General features: G+C 32.6%; 1 long non-coding RNA gene across 1 annotated transcript; it reads left to right on the top strand.

Annotated features, from left to right (window-relative positions):
• The first annotated feature begins 18,272 nt into the window (after window positions 1-18,272).
• Window positions 18,273-20,694, top strand: LOC121220287 (uncharacterized). The gene is made up of 3 exons (XR_005917545.1): window positions 18,273-18,450; window positions 18,981-19,157; window positions 20,522-20,694. It is a non-coding gene; the product is annotated as an uncharacterized lncRNA (long non-coding RNA).
• The last annotated feature ends 4,299 nt before the right edge of the window (window positions 20,695-24,993 follow it).

Here is a 24,993-nt window from a genome sequence, read left to right as displayed (position 1 = left end):
CTCTGGTGGTGCAATGTATTGCAAAGACTAGGTTAACTTTTGTTTTCTTCTCCTTCGTGTTCTACTCTGCTGCTTAGCTTCTACTACTATCCTCATTCTTTTCCTCAATATCTTTCCCTCAAAATAAACCCTCCAAAAAAACCCTCTTTTCCTAGAATTCTTTCCTTTCGTTTTATATTTTTGTTTTTCTTTGGTAGGTCCCTCAGTCCATGCTTTTTCACCTCCTCTTTTCAAGTAGATTTTCTGGTAAAAATATAGCTAGGGATGGTACACGTTGAGTGCTAACTCGGCGTCTTACTATCATTTCCATAGCATTAGTGTTGGAAAACTAACCAACCTTTTGTCACGACAAAACTTCACACTTTTATTTCATTTTCCTCATTCTGCACCTGCCATTCAAACAACAAATAAATCCTTTTCACCCACAAGTAAAAGTAACATATAATAACATTTAATCCCAGTCCAAGGTCCATGATGCAATGTTCTAGAAATATACTAATATAATATCCTAAAATGCAACTAAATTCACCTAAGTACAAGCAATTAACCAAGTCCAAAGGTCTGAAATATAACTCTTTTCAAGAGTTATCAATCTTTATTTTTAGTGATTACTAAATTTATTTTATACAAAGTTAAAAAAACTAAAAAATAACCAAGAATATACCATTATTGCAATTCCTGCAAGACTGACAATTTCATGCAGTTGTAAGAATTTTGAGTTTGAAGGAATACTTTGCAGCCATGTTAAAAATTCTTGATGCAATGAATGTGAAAGATAAAATATCATGTTAGTATATTTTAAAAAGATGGAACAAAGATCCAACGGGGGAAGGATTTATAGATATTGATAAGAATGAACAAGAAAAAGATCTCAAGTTGAAGGCCTACAGTAGATATAGAGTTTTATGCTCTACATGTGTTAAAATTGCAATGATGGCTTGTGAGTCTAAAGCTAGTTCTAAATTGGCTTTCAAATATGCTAATGAACTTCTTTCAAAGTTAAAGGAAATATCCATGTAACAAGTTCAAGGTGAGATTTCAATGCTTATAAAGTTTATTGAAAAGGGAAAAATAGATGCAAGAAATACTGTCATTGTATGTGTTAAGAGATTGAAGGGAAAACAAAGCATGCACTGTGATACACGTCGCTTGAAAAATTATCTCGAAAAATCCTCTAAAAATAAGAAAGATTTGATATCACAATCTCTATCATGTACAATCAACTTAGACCAAATGGTAATAAGTCAATATAATCTTTTGTTCATATTCTTTTTAAAATTGTTTAATAACTTACATTGATTATTTATATACTTTCAAGTTATCTAAATATTATTTTATTGTGCAATATAGGTACATTCTTTGGTTTCGAGGACTTCACAACAAGCTGAATTATTTCAAGAGAATAATAATTATCAGCCTTTACTAGTACGTGTCTATGAAACTTATCCCATGCTGTTCATGTTAGTAATCCTATACCTTATGGTAATTTTATTTAATTTCCAGGAACCGTACGTGAACGCTAACATGAGGATGAATTCAATCGTGTTTATGCCTAAAGAGAAAGAGGATTGCACATTAATTAGGATTAATTAACAATATGCTGATTATTGTTTTGTAAGATAATTTTCATTTAAAAAAATTTAAACAGTATTTGAAAGAATATACAAAACATATGGCAATGGTAAAAAAACCAAATAATTAAAAAAAATTGGACTTTCAAGTGATGTATCATTAATTGAAAAACTTAAGCCACGAATTGACATTTAGTATAGTTTGTAATCTAATTACTATAAATTTTATTACGCTCCAAATCATCAAATATAATATAACATTGATACGAGCAGCTCAGTCCAATTCAAAGGCCATAACAGAGATGGACTTAGTTTCCCTTAAGGCCCAATCACAAGATCCAAATCCAAGCAGCTAAAATCAAAACTCAACTTATTCGTTCAAGACTTTATTACTAAAAAATTTGAGAAAAAGAGTTGAAGTTTCAAGATGATGGATTTTGGAGCGAGGATGAATTACAAGTGATTAATTTTGTTCGTGGGTCTAAACTCTCAATCTATGATGACAAGCCCATGTGGAAAATTTTAATAAGCTTAGGCATTTCACTTCAAGAACCCTAATCAATCCCATAAGCTTAGGCGTTTCATATTGGGTTCAGATTCTAGGCTTAATTTTCATTATATATGAGCCTAATATTGTATTTATCAGCTCTTATTATTTTATTATTTTTTATTATGAAATTTTTATAATTATTAAGTATTTTAAGTTCTTTAGGAGTTTTATGTTAACAAGAAAGTTTTATTTAAAACTATTTCTTATTTAGATTAATTAGAGTTTAGTATATTTTAGAGTTTTATTTAGATCCACTTAGCTAGCCTATTTAAAGGCTTCTTCATTGTTTATTAAACATACAATTAATTTTCATTTATAAAGTTTTCAACTCTGAGAGTTTGTTTCTTTGTGCAAGTTTTATTTCTTGTGATTTTTAGAAGTATTTTTCTTCTTGATTTTCTTCAAGGAATATTGAGAATCCATTCTTCACCCTTCAATTTGCCAAGGATTATTTCTTAGAGGGTTGATTAGAGCCATTAATTGAGTTTGTTGCGATTCATATTTCAAATGGTTCAATTGGACATTTATCCTTCTATCATTATATTCATCGGTTTACTCGTCCATCTTCTACTTTGTTCTTTTTTAATTTATATTTCTTATTTATTTATGATTTTTATTTTTTTATTCTCAAATTTCTTTTTTTACTATTTTTTATCTTTATTACTAAATTTGTTTATTTCTTCTGTTCAGATCATATCCAAATCTTTTCTTTTCGAGTCAAACAACTTGAAATTGATCTTGATCCACTTCCTCTGCTCCAATTCCTTATCATTGGTATCAAATTCAGACGTTTTACATGTTCTTTGTGTTCTTATAAACTGATTTCCAATGAACAATCTCAAAATAATTTTTTTTCTTTTTACCGATAAAGTTTTTGGAATAATTTTTTCAGTGGGTAAACACTTTCCAAATTAGTTGAAATTTTTCATAATTATTCTTGACACTCTCTTAGAATATATAAAAAAAATATTTCCAACAAAAAAAGTGATTGAAAAAGTGAAAAAAACAAAAAAATACAAAAAAATAAATAAAATAAAAATAATATTTTTTGAGTTGAATTTTATGCTGAAATTTTCCAAATTAGATCTATATTATTTGAGGAGACTCTAGTTTAAATTTCGTGATTTTTTGAAATTAGGAACACCTCGAACGAAAAAATTCAATTTGTTTTCCATTGTTTCGGGTTTTAGATTGTGTAGTTTATTTTATTTGATTCTAGCATTATGGTTTCTTTTGTTTTAGCTTTTCTTGTTCTATTACGCATTCTAACACATTTTCCTTTCTAGTATTAATAGGTACGAAAAGAGTTGCCTCTCCTTTCTCTGTACAACTTACTTTCTTTGGAGTCGAGTTTTTCTTTAGCTTCTTAGAGCCTTAGGTCGACTTTGTTAGAAAGTGATTCCACATATTTTTGAATATTATTGAGTTTTATTACTCTTTAAAAGTTACAAACAAGAAAATCTTAATTTCTTTTCTTTGTGTCTTAGAGTTTTTTTGTTTACGGTGTATAATAGTGAGATTTAATTTTCATTGATCATTCTTTTCTCTGAGTATTTTTTATTTCAGCCTTTAATAATGATAGGTACATGTAGTAAGGACGAGGACTATGATCTATCCATGGTTACCAGGGACCAACTTATAGCAATGCTCGACGAACTTTGAAAAGAATTCAAAGAGGCGTAGCAACGTTTGGAAAATAAGTTCCCCACATTGCAACCTCAAGTCCATCATCATGAAGCAGTCTAACAAAATTTTAGTCAAGCTTTAGCTTGAATGAAAACTAACAATGATGATGATTTTGAGCAGCCTCTTCACCATTATGACAAGACTGATGACTATGATGATGGTTATGAGCTGTGACACTCTCCTAGACGTATTAAACGTCGCACGAGTACTCGTGATACAACCTCTGGTACTTGTTCTCATAGCCAATTTTCTGTGAATAAACCAAAATTCAGTGTTCCACCATTTAACGACAAGCATGATCTTGAAACCTATTGTGATTGGGAGAATAAAATTGAGTTTTTGTTTGAATATTGCAAATGGTCAGAGGAAGGGAAAGTTCCATTAGCTACCTTGGAATTCTCCAACTGTGTTTTAAGTTGGTGGATTCAATTATTATGATCCCAGCGAATGAACCATGAGATATCCATTGACTCGTGGGATGATTTAAAGTGAATCATGCGAAAATAATATGTTCCACCTCATTACTATAGGGACAACAAACAGAAGCTTCAAAATCTTATTCAAGGTAATAAATTTGTGATGGAATATTTTCATGAGATGGAAATTTTGATGTAATGAGCTAATAAGGATGAGGAGGAAGATACTATAGCTCAATTTGTAAATGGGTTTAATGAAAATATCATTGAAATTTTAGATCTTTAGACTTTTATTGATTTTTCTCTAACCCCTTTAGATCTAAAAGATGCACACAATGATCAATTCAAGATGAAAAAGTTTTGTGAGGGGGTTATAGGGAAAAGAGATATAATTGTAAAGGCAGTGAGAAAAGATGCCATTAGTGATAAAAGTCAAAATACAAATGGCCCAATGGTGAGTGAATCCTTTAATGGTAAAAATAGAGTGCGAAATTTATTTGCAAGTAAAAAAGAAGTTAGGAGAGACCTATTACAAAAACAACCTTGAATCCTTGTGAGGTTTAGGAAAAATTATTTATCTTTAACTAACCTTAACGATTTTTTGCCTAGTGTCTTTACATCTCTTTTGCAGGATTATGAGGATGTTTTCAATGAGGCACCTGAAGGTTTACCACTTTTGCAAGGCATAGAGCACCAAATTGACTTAGTACCCGGTGTAACCATTCCTTACCGTCCAACTTATCAAAGCAATCCCGAGGAGACAAATGAGTTACAAAGGTAAGTGGAAGAGCTATTAAAGAAGGGGTACATTAGAGAAAGTTTGAGCCATTATGCTGTCCCTGTCCTATTGATGCCAAAGAAGGATGGTTTGTTCTGAATGTGTGTTGATTTTCACCCAATCAAAAAAATAACGGTAAAGTATAAACATCCAATCCCTAGACTTGATGCCATGCTTGATGAGTTACATGGTTCAACAATTTTTACTAAAATTGATTTAAAAAAATGGTTATCATCAAATTCATATAAGGGAAAGGGACGGATGGAAAATAATCTTTAAAATTAAGTTTGGATTATATGAGTGGCTTGTTATGCCTTTCGGTCTAACTAATGCATCTAGGACTTTCATAAGATTAATGAATCATGTTTTAAGGCCTTATTTGGGTAAATTTTTGGTAGTCTTTTTGATGATATTTTGATTTACTCAACTTCTTTAAATGATCATGTTTTCCATGTTAAATTTGTTTTAGACATTCTATGAGCTGAAAATTTATTTTCCAACCTTGATAAATGCACTTTTTGTTGTGACAAACTAATCTTTTTAGGTTTTCTAGTAAGTGTTTAAGGTATTCGTGTCAATAATGACAAAGTAAAGGCAATTAGGAAGTGGCCCACTCCTAAATCAATTATTGAGGTGAGATCTTATCATGGTTTAGCAAGTTTTTATAAACATTTTGTGAAGGATTTCTCCACTATTATAGCCCCATTAACTGAGGTTATTAAAAAATCTATGGGTTTCAAATAGGGAGAAGCTCAGAAAAAGGCTTTTCAAGCCTTAAAAGATAAGTTATGTTCTGCGCCGGTTCTTAAATTATCAGATTTTTCTAATACTTTTGAACTAGAATGTGATGCTTCAATTATTGGAATTGGTGTCATGTTGGTGCAAGACAAGAGGCCAATAGCATATTTTAGTGAAAAACTGAATAGGGCGTAATTAAATTACTCAACTTATGATAAAGAGTTGCTTGCACCAGTTCCAGCTCTACAAGTTTAACAACATTACTTGTTGCCAAATGAGTTCGTTATCCATACGGATCATGAATCTCTAAAATGGTTAAAAGGATAAGGTAAGTTGAGCAAGAGACACGCTCAATGGGTAGAATTCATAAAGACGTTCTCATATGTAATTAAGTACAAAACAGGTAGAGAAAATGTAGTTGCTTTAGTGGCTTATCTCGTAGATATTCTTTGATAACTACATTAAATGCTAAAGTCTTAGGGTTTGAACACATAAAGGATTTATACTTAAATGAAGTTGATTTTGCAAATATTTTTCTAATTGTGGGCATGGTGCCTTTAACAAGTTTTATCTTGTAGATGGGTTTCTTTTTCACTTAAACAGGTTATGTGTTCCACAATATTCCATGAGAGAGTTATTAATTCATGAGGCACATAGTGAATGCTTAATGGGACACTTTGGTCTCGCCAAAACACTAGATATTCTACAAGAACATTTTTAATGGCCACACATGAAGAAGAACATTAAAAAGGTATGTTCTAAATGTATTGCTTATAAACAAGCAAAATCAAAGGTAATGCATCATGGGCTTTATACTCCTTTGTTGATTCATTTTTAACCAAGCGTAGACTTATCCATAGGTTTCATTCTTGGTTTTCCACGAACTAAAAAGGGTCGAGATAATATCTCTATTGTTGTTGACAGGTTTTCAAAGATGGCTCACTTCATTACTTGTCACAAAACGGATGATGCTATACATGTGGTTGACTTATACTTTAGAAAGGTGGTGTGTCTACATAGGATACCTTGTAATGCCCCAAAATTTTAATTTTTGGTATTGTGAATGTTTGAACAAATATCTGTTAGCTTTAGTGGTTATTTGTTCTGAGAGTGTTTGGGAGGTCCCAAGTTCAAGCTAGGACTTGGGAAAATTTTGGTATTTTTATGAATAAGTCCTATCTTTGGTCAGTAGGCTTTGAAGTAAAAGTTGGCAAATAATTAACAGGATGGGCATGCTAGTTTGTTGGATAAGTGGAGTGTTGGTGTAAGGGAGGTCATGGGTTCAAATCTTTGGGACAGTAAAGGTTGTATTTTTGCTCCTAATTTCGGCAAGAGTGGTGCTGAACTGGGTTTCTAAGTGGTGGATGTGTAGTGGGAAGTGAGGGAGCGATTTTAGGAGTGAATTAGGGGATTATGGGGGAGAATATCCAAAATCTGATCACTTTTTCCTTTTTCGAAAAAAAGAGTCATTTTTCTCTCCATCTTTCTGACGTTTTCTCTCCCCCATCTCTACCATTTTTTTCTTCCTTGCTTCTTACTCGATTATCTTTTCTGTTCTTTCCTCTACTGCCAAAATTCCCTTGTTCCCCCTAAACCATTATTTCCTCTTGATTTCGTAGCGTTAAGCAACACTTGTGCAAATTCAGTAAGTTGTTGGGTATCATTTTAAGAGATTATTGTGTGTTCAATAGTCTAATTCTAGGGTGTTGTTGGCAGCAGCATTTCGCAAGGATTAAGGCTCTCATCGTGATTTTCGTAAAGTACCGATTTGAAGTTTTTGTGGTAAGTGTTCATCGTTTTATGAGTAAGTATTTTGGTTTTGGGATTTTGATTAGTCGTGAGTTAAGACTGATTATGGTGTTATTTGTTCAATTATAGGCTTTGAAGTGCTCGGGGACTATTTTAACATCAAACAAAACTAGTTGTGTACTCGAAACACAAAAATAAGGGATTCGGGGAAAAGCCAAAATTGCTTGTTGTTTGGATAGCAGTAGTAAGCTAACTTTGAAAAATCACCATAAATTTTGGAAATCAAATTAGAGGATAAAAATATGGGATTAAAGATATTTGAGTCTAGTTTCTCATAGAAGAAACGAAGTAAGCAAAAGAATTTCATATTATGATATTTTTGAATTTTAGTGAGACAAGGTCATAATGATTTTAGAATCCCTTATCCTGACTTTGTAAAATTATTAAAAATTTTATAAAAATAATTATAGGTTAGAATTTATATTTTTAAAATCTTGAATGAGTCTATTTTCAATATAAATAAACACAAACATCATCAGAATTCTGTACCAGAAGATAATTAATTTTTAGTGCAGAAAGGTCGAAACTATTAGAAAGCAGAACAGGGAAAATTTTAAAGAATAAAATGTACTTATTGCCTAAACCAATAATTCTAAAAATTTTATGGTAAGAAGATATTTGAGTCTAGTTTCAAGGAAAATTTGTGGATCTTAATTCAAAATTTTGTATCTTAAGATACAAATAATTTGGTTACAGTGACTCAAGTAGACAATTTTGAAGGATCATATAAGTAAATAGTGGAAACACATATGAATAATTAACTAGCACGGGTTACATTAAAATTGTAACGCCCCAAAATTTAAGTCTTTAATTTTTGCATGATTTGACACAAATTTCTTGTTTGCATCAATGGTTAAGTAACTTGGGTGTGTGTGGGAGTGTTTGAGAAGCCTAGGTTTAAGTCTTGGCTTCTACAGAATTTTTATTTTTGCTCCTAAATGAGTCTGGACATAGGCTTGTAGGCTTTATAAATATTAGTGTTGGTTTTATGTCACAAAAAGAGCCTATGGTCTAGTGGCAAGGTGACGTGTAGTGTAACTGTGAGGTCTGAGGTTCAAGTTCTGGGTTGCACATGGGAGTATTTATTTTGTTGTTTGAGCTAGGTAGGTGGTGGACTTGGACTAAAATACTGCTAAATGGAGTTTGAATTGGTCATAGAGAGAGTTGAGAAGAATTTGGTGGAGTAAATCAAGGAGGGATAAGGGGAGATATTTTAAGAGAAAATCAAGGAGTTGTATGTGAGTAGTGTTATGTCGTTTGGGGTAATTGAAGCATTGAAAATTTGGCCAGGGATGGTATTTGTGCCATATTTAGTCACTTAACAGTAAAGGTATTCGGTTTTGGTTTTTTTTGGAGTTTCTCTCTCAGTTTGCTTTGATTCCAGTAAGTTTTGGGTTTCACGTTTTAGTTTTGGTGCTGAATTTTGCCAAGTTCTGGAAGTTTCTTCTCGGGTTTGTTCACCTTTTGATTTTGTTTTCTTTTCCCTTTTCTCTCTGCTTGCCGAGTATTCCTCCCTTCTCCCCTCTCATTTTGCTGCCGAATCCTTCTTTCTCCTTTCCCTTTCCATCTCTCTCTTGGGCGAATCCCTTTTCTCTACTCCTCTTTTTCTTTGACTAAATATTCTTCTCTTTCTTTCTGCTTTGATTTTTACCTTTTATTGTTTTCTTTTCCTTTTTTCAGAGAACTATCTTCCTTCATTTAATGGGGTTTAGTCGATTGTTATCCCTCTTTGCGATCACTCCCTGCGCTGATCTTCTTTTCATTACTTTTACTGTTCTAGTGCTGCAAGTATTACGGATTATTGGTAAAGTTATGATACTCTTCACTTTTTGCTTTAATCTGTTCCTTTCCATTGTTTTTCTTTAAGCCGAATACCCCTCTTGGCCACTATGATGGCCTAATTTAGTTTATGAAGATCTATGTTGTGGTGCAGGTAATCAATAAATGGGTGATCATTTTCAGTTGGGGGTCTTGGAGGAGTTAAGTCACCCTCTATCAAGCAAGGTAAGGATGGTGTGAGGTTTAAGTGTCATTAAGATGGTGTCTTGCTTTAAAGGACTGACTTCTGACTTGATTAAATCTAGGTTGGTGTGCGTGGAGACTTGCGCTTTTCTCGTAAACAGGTGTGTAATCACCCCACTACAACCGTAGATCAGCGTAAAGCTGAAAAGCTATAAACATGGCATTTGAGACCACACAGGCGTACGATCGCTCGATTGGTATGCCCAAAGTGCGATTTGTGGGCTAATGACCGAAATACCCTCGAAGGGTAAAATACCCGAAATACCATCAATGGGTAAAATGACCAAAATACCCTCGATGGGTAAGATGATCAAAATAACCTCGAAGGGTAAAATGATCGAAATATCCCTGAAGGGTAAAATGATCGAAATACCCCTGAAGGGTAAAATGATTGAAATACCCTCATAGGGTAAAATAACTGTTATACCCCTAGGAGTGGAAATGAGTGTATGACCGATTTGCTCTATGTTATATATATGACTGTTACTGAGTATGACATACTGCATACACGTATGATTTATGACATGACATACTGCATGGGGTTGGGATTCTGATATAGGGGAAGTATACTGTACTGGTGGCTTTGCCACATATATTGTTACTAGCAGCTTTGCTGCGTTACTGTTACTGGAAGCTTTGTTGTGTTATTATTACTGGCAGCTTTGTTGCGATATTGGTGTGTTGGCTGGGTGGGTCGATTTTATCTCTACATGGTATGTTGGTGGTACAGAGTGGTGTTGGCTGGATTGGGATGGGTTGCATTTCCTGCATTGTACTGATTACTGTACTGGGCTAAGGCCCACACTGTTACTGTAATGGGCTAAGGCCCACACATTGTTACTGTAATGGACTAAGGCCCACACTATACTACTACTGAATAGGGCACAGGCCCAGATTGTTACTACATGTTGTATGCTGATTGTTTGGTAGAGGATTACACACTGAGTTTTCGTAAACTCACCCTCTCCTTTTAACTGTGCAGGTAATCCTCAGCCATAAACGATTCGGTGCTGCGAGGGACTCGGAGGTGGCCACACTACTACTGCTACTGTTACATTTGCTTTTATTTGAACTTAGTTTATATTTTGGGTTTTTTTTTGTAATAAGGCCTTTAAATTAGTTTAAATTTTTAATTGGGTGTTTCCTTGAATATTTTAAACTGCTAGATTAGGAGATGACAAATTTTAAAATAATTACCGTTTTCAAAGACACGAGTTTTAAACAATAGGATTCAAAAAGCTTTCGCGATTTTAGTCCAACTTATTAAAACAATATCAAATAACAAGACAGACCTTTTGACTAGTTGATTTGTTAATAATAACAAAGGGTTATTACGAGCTTAAAAAAAATTACCAATAAGTCCTTGTTTTTGAAAGACACTTTGATGTGGCACGATAGATTCATCCATAATGTCTAGGCCGGGTTTGGGGTGATACATTTAGTGGTATCAGAGTCAGGTTGCAAAACTCAGCTATGGAATGGGTTTTGAAAATATTTGGAATTTTTTGAAAACTGTTTTGAATTATTTCTTCAAGTTACAAGTGTGGCACATCGAGTCTCCAGCGCCGAATCTGTAAGTTTTCTTTATACTGTAGACTGCTCGAACTGAAATATCTTGAGAGATTACTATTAGTAGGACTATACTGAAATCCTAAATTAGAGAAAACTGAGACTGTAGGAAAACTAGAAACTGTAGGGAGACTCTTGAATTACGAAAACAAACTTTGATTACTGCTTCTCATAAGACATCAGTTAATAATTACTGGGATTACTAATTAATGCATAAGACTTTGTAAACAGATAATACGTTATACGATATGAGAGCTAGAGGTACTCACGAAATGGGTTCCCAAAGCCACGGTAGAGGCTGAAGAGGTGCTAGGGCTGGGTCCTTGGCATTAGGCTACATGTCTAATGTTGGGACCAAAAAAGCACTAGCTTCACCGATAACTGGGACAGGATCATTCGATCAAGCGGCTGGGGATGACGTACTATCCCAAGCTATGCTCCTTTTTTGGAAAGGGTTGCAAGAACCAGCACTGGTGTTTTGGGCCGTGGGTCAATTTCAAAACGACTCCAGTCGAATGGAGCAAAAATTTTTAGGGGTGTTTCTGGAGTAGCCCCTAATATGGCTGAATACTGGTTGGAAGCCACGAAAAGAATAATGGATGATCTCAACTGCACTTCTGAGCAAAAGCTAAAAATTGCAGTGTCTTTACTGCGAGATGAAGCCTATCACTAGTGGCTTACTGTGAGAGAAGGTACTCAAGCCAACGGGTTAATGTGGGATTTCTTTAAGTTAGCTTTTCAAGGAAAGTATGTGGGCGCAAGTTATGTGGACTCCCGAAGAAAGGAATTTTTTTTTTGATACAGGGGAATAAAATTATGGATGAATATGAGGCAGAGTTTCTACGATTGAGTCGTTATGCTTAAGTGATAGTGGCGACTGAATATGAACGCTGTGTGCGATTTGAGGATGGCCTCCGGGATGAGTTGTGAGTTTTGATAGCGTCGCAGAGGGAGCGAGATTTTGCTGCCCTAGTTGAAAAGGCGAAAATCGCCTAGGATGTGAAGTGCTCTGAACGCCAGAACCGTGAGAAAGATAGGAGTAGGTTTAAGAGGGATTTAGAGCCCTCAAGTTCTTCTAGAAGGCCTAAAAAGAAGGCCAGGTTTGACGGGCCAATCCGAGCTGGGGTTTTATGTTGCAAGACCACAGCCTTGTTCTAATTGTGGGAGATATCATTTAGGTGAGTGTTGAAAGAAGATTGGGGCATGTTTCAGATGTGGTTCTAGGGAGCATTAAGTTAAGGATTGTCCTCAAAGGTCTACTCAGATGTAAGTTGCTGGTCAGGGTTTTGTTCAGCCAGTGAGAGTGGTCAGTAGCCACCGAGGGGCCATGGGCAGGTTAGAGGTGGAAATGCTGTGGGTTGAGGTCGTGGAGCTCCTTAGGTATCATGTGTAAGGGTATTGCTACTGAGATAACTGTGTTAAGTCCACTAGGACAATCAGTAAGGGTAGACAAGTTGTTCAGGGATGTCCCCTAGAGGTTCAAGGAGTTATATTTCTGGCGGATTTGATGCAGCTATCGTTTGGTGAATTTGACCTAATTTTGGGGATGGATTGGTTGGTAAAACACCGTGCTAATTTGGATTGTGCTGCTAAGCGTATGGTATTAAAAACTATTGAGGATGAGGAGGTGGCTGTGATTGGGGAGCGAAGAGATTTGCTGTCTAATGTGATTTCTGTATTAAGGGCCGAAAAACTAGTTCGCAAGGGTTGTGAGGAGTTTCTAGCCTATATTAATGCATCTGATTTTGATGGTCCTTCTGTTGGAGATGTCAGAACTGTTAAGGATTTTTTTGATGTATTTCCTGATGAGCTCCCTGGGTTGCCTCCGAGCCGCGAGGTTGAATTTGGAATTGAGCTCCTGCCAGGAACGGCTCTAGTGTCCATCGCCTCTTATAGGATGGCACTGAAGAATTTGGTGGAATTAAAAGCTCAAATCCAAGAACTGTTGGATCGAGGATTCATTCGACCTAGCGTGACTCTGTGGGGAGCACCAGTGTTATTCGTGAAGAAAAAGGATGTGACCTTGCATTTGTTCATTGACTATCGAAAATTAAATAAAATAACTATTAAGAATAAGTATCCTTTGTGGAGGATAGATGATTTATTTGATCAGTTGCAAGGAGCTTCGGTTTTCTCCAAAATAGATTTTCGTTCTGGGTACCATCATTTGAAAGTTAAGGAGGCTGATGTGTATAAGACTGTGTTTAGGACTCGTTATGGTCATTACGAGTTCCTAGTAATGTCGTTTGGGCTGAGGAATGGACCAGCTGCCTTCATGGACCTAATGAATCGATTATTTTAGCCCTACTTGGATTGGTTCGTGGTGGTATTTATAGAAGATATCTTGGTGTATTTGAGAACTGAGGATGAGCATGATGCACATCTCCGAATTGTTCTGTAGATTTTAAGGGAGAAACAACTGTATGCTAAGTTTAGCAAGTGTGAGTTCTGGCTGCAAGAAGTGACATTTTTGGGTCACGTGGTATTTGCCAGGGGGATTAGGGTTGATCCTCGGAAAATTGACACTGTACTGGATTAGAAACCACCTAAGACTGTATTTGAGATTCGAAGTTTTCTAGGTCTGGCAGGGTATTACAATGACGATCTACAAGGAAAAAGGAAAATAAATGGGGTAAGAATATAGAATGCTTAGTAAGTTCATAGGCATTAAACAAAAACTTACCTTAGTTTTCAATTAAGCACAAAAAGCTATTAGCTTAATATGGATTGTTTAGACATGACAAATCACAACAACAATAAGATGAGCTTTAATATACAATCAAACCATATAACATCTCAATCACTTGTTATAACAATTCAGGTCATTTTGTACAACAATTTTGCAATCTCATTCAATCAAGAGATAATGTAATCACATATATGTCCATAACATTAATCCAATGTAATATTCAAGTTCAATTCAACATTTCTATATGTGAACATCAAGATCATTATATCTCATTTTTTATTTCTCATTTCATATGGATCGCATCGCCTAATGAACTCTAGTAAACGGAATCAGATACACAGGTATTTCTGATAAACTAGTTACTCGTCCAAGCTTAGCATATAGTAGTGTCAAGTTACTAGTCCAAGCTAAACCTTTATAATGACACATCCAATTACTTGTCCAAGATGAAAATATATATGTCAGGTTATGTCACATCCCAAAAATTGGGTTAGCGGAGTTGGGTACGTGGATTGGATATCTGAGTCAGATACTAAAATTAGGTTAGAAGTGATTAAATAGAATAAAATATTAGAATAATAACCAGGACTAAATTTTAGGTTGGGAAAATTAAAATTAAGAGTTCGACTATTAATTTTTATCAAAATAGATTTTAAAAATGAAATCGAATTTGAAAATAATTAAGGAAATGTGTAACACCCTTTACCCGGCTCGATTGTTAGACCCGAGTTGCGGGATGCTACAAAAATCACCAAAAAATTGATACGCAAATTATAACATTGAATTCAAGTTAAAACATCAAAATATTCCAAATATATTCATAATAGAAGTTATGAACAAAGTAGTGACTAAATCAAGCATACAAATCATAGTTTAATAGATTCGAACATGAATAAGGACCGATTTGAAAATTTTTTAAAACTTTGGAACTAGGCATGGTTACTAAATTTGGTATCGATTCCATTTTGGCATTTTGCGATTTTCAAAAAATTATTCATTGGGTAATGTATCGATATCTTGATCCCTGGTATTGATACTTTTACCCAGATGACAAAAAATCACATGTGTGAAAATTCCTTTCATGCTCAAATCAAAACCTCTATTAAGAGGTGGCTAAACACACCTATATCCTGCATAAATTCAATAAAATATACCAAGAATACCATATTTCATCAATTCAACAATTTATAAATCAAACATACACCACCAGTCTACTATATTATTCAATAGCTTCCAAACACACAATCTCATTTATACATTTCAATCCATGGAAATCATGCTCATGTTCCATACACATTTATCTCTATTCTATCCATTTATGCAACTATCAATTTACCAAGGCATATAAAGCATTGTCATTTCAAATTTCTTACACACCTACATTGAGTTATAAAGATTGAACCACTTAGTTTTGTTAGCCATTCACAAAATGGTCAACGTTAGTATCCATCCCTTATTTATCCATATACATAACATTCAATTAAACCTTTCATATATCCATTTCATAGTTTATTATATCACCATTAACCTCATTTACACACATGTCTTACAAATACTTCATGAACAAGTAAATCATAAAGATCGAGACCCTTTCCACTTTAAATAAGCACTTATACCATTCAAGCTTGTACACATATCATATGCATAATCAAGACAAGCATTATATATTTGTATCATTTCACTGTCATCCCAAAATAAACACACATTTACGTAATAACCTAGACACATGCCACATATTCGATTCAAAAGTTTTACTGAGTTTGAAGCTGGATAGTGTGAGCTCTAGAGTGATCCGACAGACACATTCTGCATAATTGCCAACTACAGACATAGAAAATGAAATGGAGTAAGCATTATGAATCCTTAGTAAGTTCATAGGAACTAAAATAGTAAACTCACCTTATTCACTATTAATATAACGAAAAATCTACTCCATAACTTTCCTGTTTCCACATTTAACAACAATAAGGTGAGATCATCAAACGAAAGTCTCAAAGCAATTCAATTTATACAGTGTCATTCAACACATTTCAATTTCACTTAATCAGTATCACCAAATACCTACATACTTCAGTCATATTTTTCAATCATCATATAAAGTTTAAATTTCAGAACACATATCATCATTTTGGTCATATAACATTTTCAATTTATACAATTCAATATAGTATCATTTTTGTATATTTGTCAAACATATACATTATTTATTTAGTTCAATCATGTAACACAAAATATTCGTATACACACATCCATTTTCACATATCTCAAAGAATCAGTCAATTCATTTCCTTTTAAACAGTTAGCCCGATGAACTAAAATAATAATATATAGATACACAGGTAACTACAGCACACCAAATAGCTCAATAGAACAATAACTACACCACACCAAGGCACTGTAGTGCAAAGCTCGTAGGCACAATAACATATCATATAACGAATCATCCCTCCATCACACCAAGGCACCATAGTGTAAAGCTCGTAGGCACAATATTGTATCAGATAAAATATCATCCCTCCACCACACCAAGGTCTCCGTAGAGACAAAGCTCGGTAATTCGCAACAATTGTAGGATTCTAGTGTAAACAGTGATATCCCCATCATATCTTTTACTCCACATCATCTTTTACACATATCTAGTACTAGGGAGCAATCAACCCTATTGGCATGCCCATTGCATCTTATCCTACATTCATCCGGGCTCTATTAAAACATTAGTATCATTTATTATGATTCATTCCATTTCTCACATTTTTGTACTGTTCCAACCACAATTCAAAATATAATTACATATCATCAATTTAGTCCACTTGATGTTCAAACAACATACATATATATACCTTTTAGCAATATAACATTAACATATATATGCCATACACTCGTATGCTGAATTTTACATTCATCCAATATTACACATCTATCAGTATTTATCACAAATTCATACTTTCTGGTGTAGTCTTTTTCTCACCTTTTTGTATCAATTTGTAAACAATTTAAAAATGCACTTAATCATTACAATTTTACAATCCAACAAAAAACATTACATAAATATACTTAATCATACCGTATGAACTTACCAAGTGAATTCGATACTAAGCAAAATGTCAAGGATTATTCTGCAATTTTCTCTTTTTCGCGTTTATCTCCTAGTTGATTTAATTTTTGATCTATATAATAACTTTAATTCAATTTATCAATTCCAACACTTAAATAACATAATATGATATGCATGGACCTATTTTCTTTCATTTTCAAAACCCTTAAAATTTTGTATTTTATTCAATTTAGTCCCTAAAACCGAAACAACAATAACTTTCACATGTAAACTTTTGTTTTCAATCCAATTTCAATTATACCCTTCTACAATCCTCTACTATCAATTTATATCAAAATATCATGATAACTTTACAATATTTTCATTTTAGTCCCTATACACAGAAACTAACATTTAAACTTACAATTTAATCCCTATTTTTATTTCCAAGCTTAAAAACTAATATAAAAACACAAAAATTTTCAAAAAACATCAATGGTAATAGTTTAAATCTTTAATTGTTTCGAAAACGTAGGTACGAGTTAGCTAGATTTAGTTGTAACAATCTCAAAAACATAAAATTTATGAGAAACAGGCTTAAATTAGCTTATCATGCAAGGAATGAAAATTTGAAACTTAAGCTTTCTTCCTTTCTAGGTTTTGACTATAGAGAAACAAAAGAAATGAAAAAGATGATGATGTGCATTATCTTTCTTTTATTTAACGTATTATTTAGTTTATTATTATAAAATATTAAAGGTTTTATATTATTTTAATTAACCTTCAACCAAACCGTCCACTGGACCTAAAAACTAGCTTATTTCCATTTAAAGGCTTATAAAACTATTATTTAAGCATTACTACTAACAAAAATATATAAAGTTAACAATTACAGTTTTTACGATTTAGTTCTTATACCTTAATTAGTTACTAAACTGGTAAAATTATCTATCCAAGAATCAATTCCCTTATAAAATAACTCATTAAATATTTAATAAAAGTATTTACGGGCTCGATTTATGGAAATGAGGTCCTGATAGCTAATTTTCCAAAACCACTAACTTTAAGGTCAAACCACTTGTACTTACTAACTGTCCAATCAGCAAAAAGTACCAGATTAGACTTCACTAAATCACTAAATTTGAGTTGTAAATATTAAATAATAATATTTACAGATTCATTCATCAAAATTGCAGTCTCGGAACCACTATTTTTGACACTACTAAAAACGGGCTATTACAAAATGGGTTTTAATTTGAAATAATGACCGGTTTGAAAAAGGGTGAAAACTGGAAGTTTTTAAAAGGCAATTTCCCCTACTTTTAAAAATATGTTTCCTTCCCTTCTCTATTTAAACACCTGAATGAATCTTCCCTCATTCATCTTCCCAATTAGAAATTTTTTCTAAAATCTAAATTTAAGTTTTTCTCTTAAAATTAACTCATCCTTACTTATTTTCTTGCCTTCCAAACATCAATTCTTCCTTCAATTTTAAATAAAATTCCTCTTTTCTTCATCAAATTTGTCATTGTTCTTCAAAAAATTTCACTAAATTAGATCTACACTTCGCCATTCTTCTCAAACTGAGGTAAAATTATGATTCCTATGGATAATTCTAAGGTTGTTGTTTTCATAATTCAAGATTTGATAAACTATTACGAGATTTCAGTAGATCTAAAGCTTTTAAACCAAATTTTGGCTTAAAAATAAATAGATTCAAAATATTAAGTTAAATTGTTGTTTTAAATTGATTTTCAACTTATTTTGAACTAGTTAGAAGCTTTATAAACTCAATTTTATAGATCATTAAAGAATTTTAAGGAATTGAGAGTTTTCCCTCTTTTAATGTTCAGAATGATCAAGTTTCTGAAAATTTTAGATATGATAAACTAGGTGATTTGTGATATATTAGATATGTAATAATATGATATTTAGGATGTTTAGAAACATGTGTGAGGATTAGAAGCAAAATTTGAGTGATAAAATCTCTTATTTAGGTAAAATAAGTTAGATTTCGATATTAGGAGGGGAAAAGCATGGATCTGCAATTTTGTTGCTATTTGAATATGATTAAGCCCATAAATGATGATTTGTAATGTGTTTAATATGTATGTAAAGTGCCAGATCCAATGAGAGCCTCTACAAGCAAAACAATGGGCAAAGAAAAGCTTATCTAGCCTTTGACAATTGAACAAAAGAGATCCGATGAGTGATCGAAATTACTGATTTTAGGCATGATTCCTTAAGTTAAATGGGAGCTTAGGTTGGCCAAAATACCTAATCTATGTTCCGAGAGTAAGTTTTCTTTATCAATATATTTTTATTATGCAAATATGCCTATGAGATATTATATGAAATGTGATGCATATTAAGATGCAATTGCAAATGCTATATGTTATGATTGAATACGATATGAGGCTTGCTAGTTCTGTGCACACTATATGAGATCTATATGATACGGCTCTTTAAGCATTATGTAAGCACTTGATGAGTGCATTATAAATGAATATGAAAATGTTATGATCATAAGTATATGGTAAGAGAAAGTGTGCATAAAACAATAACTATATGTGTTTAAGTGGATATGTTGGTATTGTGATCTATTGTAACCATTGGATATAGTTGGAACACATAGGACTTTTGAGTACTCACCTATATGCTTATGTTTGGGCATTGAGGCCTCGGGATATGTTGGAGGGATGAAAGAATGTTGAGTTTAGATTATTCAACGGGATATGTTGGTTGTGTTTGGAGAGTCTTAGCTATATCCTACACTTCATGGGATATGTTACTCTTTGAGTTATTGGCTGTGTTTGGAGATTCGTTTATCCAATGCATTATATTTTATACATGTTTCATAGTCACCATATGCCAATATATCAATATAAAATGATATGATGTTATGTTCATGGTGATGCCAAGAATAACTATTAGTATACTTTCTTTTAACTATGGAGTATGTGTTTAATTGTGGCAATCTTTAAGCACTCACTGAGCTTAGGTAAGCTCACACTCTAAAATGTTTACTTTGTAGAAAAATAACATTAGTAAGGAGGAGAAGTGAGCAAGCCCAAGTGATCTAAGTAAGGCTATCCTTTTGAGTATGTGTTGTGATTATTTTTTGCTATAAAAATAATGGCAATGTGGGACCATACTTGAGGAAACTAGACTTTGTCATTTTATTGGTTTGTAAATTGACTTTTAAGGAATGTTTTAAGGATTTTTGAACTTGGTTTTATGTCTGATTGATGCTTGAGAATAATGTTTGAACATGTTCGATTTTGGTGGTGATTGCATGATATTGATATACTTGTCTCTTGGTTAAGTTCTTGATGTAAATGCTTAGATTGTATGTTGGATGTCTTGACATGTTTAAAATGATGGTATAAATTGAACCCAAAATGCACTTAGAAATGCATGATATGCAAGATTAGTATGTTAAGTAATTGAATTGTGACTTTAGGGATGCATGCTAGAATAGCTAAATACTTAGGGAGTCAAATTGTGTTGTTGTATGGTTTAGAGTGTTTGAGCATGTTTAACAGGATCTATGAATGCTATGTGACTTGCTTGAGTTGATAAATTGGCATAAATGCACTAAATGATATGTTTGGTTTTGAGTCAAAGTGTCAATTGCAAGTTTTGGGTTATTTCTGCAGAAATCTGCTGGTAACATTGAGACGACGTTCGAGTTTCATCGGGACACCCAATGCCACATCATCATGATTAGAGAGGTTTTCTATATCATGTCATGAGTAGGGAAGTCACGTTGTCATGACGAGACTCTCTGAGTGTTTTTAGCATGTTTTGTTATCTTTGCAATTGAGTCCTGATTTTTATGCAATACAATTGGAGTCTTTAAATGCTATAAAATATCTTAAAATTTTGCATGATTAAGTAGTACATGTATAATTTCACAAATTTAATTTTGATTTTGCAAAAAAATATTTTTCCTAATATATTTCTAAATTTACGATTTAGTGCTTAAACCTTTGTTTTAAAATTACTTGAGTTTTACTTATCGCTTTTAGTCGATTCTTTCAAATATTGTTTTGAATAATACTCTATATACTTAATGTATGCTTCATTTAATGTTTCTGATTGTTTTGTATGATGTATGTCAAATGACAATTTTACCCGTCTTTGTTATTTTTATTGTTTTTGCTAGAAAAACATGATTCTATCGTTTGTATGTTTTCTTTTAATTGTCAATTGATTACTATGCATAAATATGGTGTGGTGCGAATGGTGGTTTTTTGGTGTGATTGGTGGTCGATAAGGAGGTCACGTAAGTGATTAATGTGACATTTCAAATTTGGTTTGGTTCATCTTGGTCAGGTTTCAGGCGCCATAGGTCGCCCATCCGAATTACACCTTTAAAATGACATCAAGTTACCAATCCAGGCTAAACCTGTTTCACATGTATCTTCGAGTCCCTATAAAATGCTAGATCTTGGTAACATGTGTAACCAATCCCGTACAAGGGCGCACAAAATCCAATTGGCATGTCAATCGTATCTTAACCTTTACTAAGCTCAAATGAGCATCTATTAAACAAATTAACATTTCTTTTCAATTTAGTCCAAATCTCATCTTTCATACCAATTTACCGCCAATTAATTCACAATCAATTATACATATAAAAATCAAACACATAATTATTCAAAAACACAAATACCATAAAATCTTACCTGATCAAAACAACAAGCAAATTGAAACCTCAAATACTATTCGACAATTTTGGCTTTTCCTTGATTCTCTCTGATTTGATTCAATTCTTGATCTAAACAATTATTTTAGACAATTCGTTAATACCAAATATTTTTATATCATTCCATGATATGCATGAACCTATTAATTCCATTTTTAAAATACCCCTTAAGTTTTTCATTTTATTCAATTTAGTCCCTAAACCCAAAATAACAATATCATTCAATTTTGAGCTTCGGTTTCAAAACCAATCTCAATTACATCCATTAAGGACTCCCTACAATCTATTATTTCTAAAATTTCATACCAATTTCACAATTTATTCACTTTAGTCCTTTTGTACAAAACTAATAATTAAATATTATAATCTAGTTCTTTTTCACATCTAAGATTAAAATCTATCAATTTAACACCAACTTCTTCAAGAAATCAATAATGACAACTTTCAAAAACTTTAACAGTTTTGCAAATTGGTACATGCATGGGCTAGCTAAATCAAGCTCCCATAACCTCAAAAACATAAAAATTACAAGAAAATGACTTAGGATTAGCTTAATATTGAGGATTGAAAGTTTTTAAGCTTCAAAAATGACTTCCTTAGGTTTTCTCTATGCTAGTTCGGTGGAGGAAGATAGAAAAAGATGACAATGTTGCACTCAAGAGCGAAGCTAGAACAAAACTTTAGGGGGGTCGAATGAAATTTTAATTTTTTATAGTCTATATCTTTATAATTTTAAAAGGATAAAATCAAATTTTTATAATTTTAGGGGGCCAAAGTGTAATTTTACCTTTACTAATTTAAAATTTTAAAAAAATTTAAAGGGCCTAAATGGCAAATTTTCATTTTAGGGGGGGCCCTAAATTCGCCTCTGGTTGCACTAACACACTTTTATATACTTAGTTTAAAACTTAATTAATCAAAATTAATTAATTAAACTTTAATTAACAAGACCTTAATCATAAGTAATCAAATTTAATGGATGTTAACATCATCCTCCACTATTGTATGAAACAAAATGGTTTAATTACCATTTTGAACCATTAGCTAATTAAAAATACATAGCGATATGACTTTTATAATTTAGTCCTTATACCTTAATTAAGCAATTAATAGGAAATATTGAAGGAATAAAATTTAATATTCTTTTATACAGACTCTGTAAATATTTATATTTAATACTTACAGATCTAATTTACGAAAATGTGGTTTCGAAACCACTTTTTTCGGCACCACTAAAAATCAAGTTGCTATAGTAATTCTAAAGTAATAAATTTGATCAAATAAACACATGCATGTCAAGGTTGTGGGAAGTGGTCTAAGTCGCAATACCTTTTGGGAATGTGCCCAAACTTTTTGACAAACTCGAATTAAAGTCTGAACTTTTTAAACTTTCAACTAACTAATCTTCTTCATTATTTTGAAACTCACATTTGTTTAGAGAGTTGGCTCTAACAAAAAGAATTAAGCACAGGATAAAATCGAAACTCTCCTTGGGAAAAGCCTTATGCAATTCTATGTAGCCAAACAAAAATTTTCAACTTTCTAATACAAGTTATAATTGTTAGACAGTTGCACTTATAATTACTCTAATCTAAAATCCAAACTTGAAAAAACAGAATCTATTTGAGTGCAAAAAAAGTTACTCAAATAAAATTATCACTAAATTTTGGCAATTTTTTCACTTGTTATTTGGGCATATATAATTTCGACTAGGCTTGTATATTTAAAAATGAATATTGTAAGAACCTCGATTTGCTCTCTATCTAACTTGATATTCAAACAATATGTTTAGACAATATGTTCAAACTGATGTTTGAACATGAGTTTGAGCAAAACATTGACAGTAAGCAAATAAGAGAATGAGAGAAATAAACACATGAGATTTGTTAACATAGTTCAGATTCACCAATATTACTTTGTGGAGCTTCGCTTAGTAGATGATTTAATTCAAAATTTGATCTAACCATCTATTGGTTAAAGTCCAATCTACCCTTACAAAAGAAGCAGTTGCAACCCTACTAGATAGCTCCAACTTGTTACAAATCACTAACTCAAAACCTCACAATACAATTAATAAAACTTTGCTAGATAATGCCTATGAAATGAGTTCAATAATACAAGGAAAAATCACCAAGAAGTAACACAAAAAATCAACACAACACTCTTCTAAAATATGCATCCATTTATGCAAATAAATTCCCTATTTATAGGCTAAATAAAGTAGTCTTCCAGATTAGTTTGTGTAAAGATAAAATCATCCTTAGCAACATAATAATGATGGATAAATGAACTCCAAAAATTAACCCAAGATCAATTCTAATAAACTAAGAATATCATCACATAAGTCGCCAAGGAAAAATATAAGTCATATTGGATAAGGCAAGTCGATCACAATCTTCCTTAAGCCACCGATTTTGATCACCGTGGAAAGAGAAGGAGTAAAATCCATCTTGGGTCCATTTGCTTATGGGTAAAAACATATGAGAAAGCTCAAGTAAAAAATTTCAACAACTAATAACATTTAGGCTATCCTAAAAACCCATCTAAACAAGTGTTTAGACAAGCTTTTTTAAACACCTGTTTGAGTAAGAATCAACACATAAAACCTTGGAAAACCTTGGTCCTAACAAATATATACAAGATTTTGATTCAAATTATAAATTCTAAATTGATTAAAATGAAGGACTTCTAAGGGGGAGTGGTTGGCGGCTTACTTAGGGAGTAGGTCTTGTTGGAAAAATCGATTTAGAAAATAGTTATTTTAGGTATAGCAAAAGTTTAAAAAAAATCTAAAACTTTTTTAATATTTATAGTATGAGAAACTATTTGGTACACTTCCAATGGAGTTTTTAGACTCCACAAGTAGGGTCAGGAAGTTGCCAAGTGTCTTATAGGGGTATAGTAAATTATTTAAAAAAAGAGACACATTTCAATTTTTTAAGGCTGTTTGTAGAATAAAAAAAGTACATTGTCAATGTACCAAATACTCACCCTTATAGTAAAAAAACTCTAATTATAATTTTACTTGTGCTTTGTGTAAGGCGAACTAGAACGACGAAAATGTGCAAGTGTGCACAATCACAACAAGTAATAAAGTGACAAGTAAATGTCGAGTTATCGTACCCACAGGGACTATGAAAGAAAAGTATTTAAGAAATGTAAATCAAACACTTTGGTGATGGGAAAAATGTTTTGTTTTGAAGAAGTGATTTAAAAACTAAAAATTAACTAAGTAATAGAAATAAAAAGTAAAAATTCCAAAGCACGATTTCAAAAAGAGGAGTTTTAATCAATATGACATAATTGTGCTAGATCGATTACATTCCTTAACTTAGAATTACTAAACCCATGTTCATGATGTTACGACTATTTTTACGACAACTTGGTAATTTGTTAACTTACTACAAATACATACTTACT

Source organism: Gossypium hirsutum, chromosome D08 (genome assembly GCF_007990345.1).
Source record: "Gossypium hirsutum isolate 1008001.06 chromosome D08, Gossypium_hirsutum_v2.1, whole genome shotgun sequence".
In the NCBI taxonomy this organism is placed as follows: Eukaryota; Viridiplantae; Streptophyta; class Magnoliopsida; order Malvales; family Malvaceae; genus Gossypium; species Gossypium hirsutum.
This window is presented reverse-complemented; position numbering and strand designations above follow the sequence as displayed.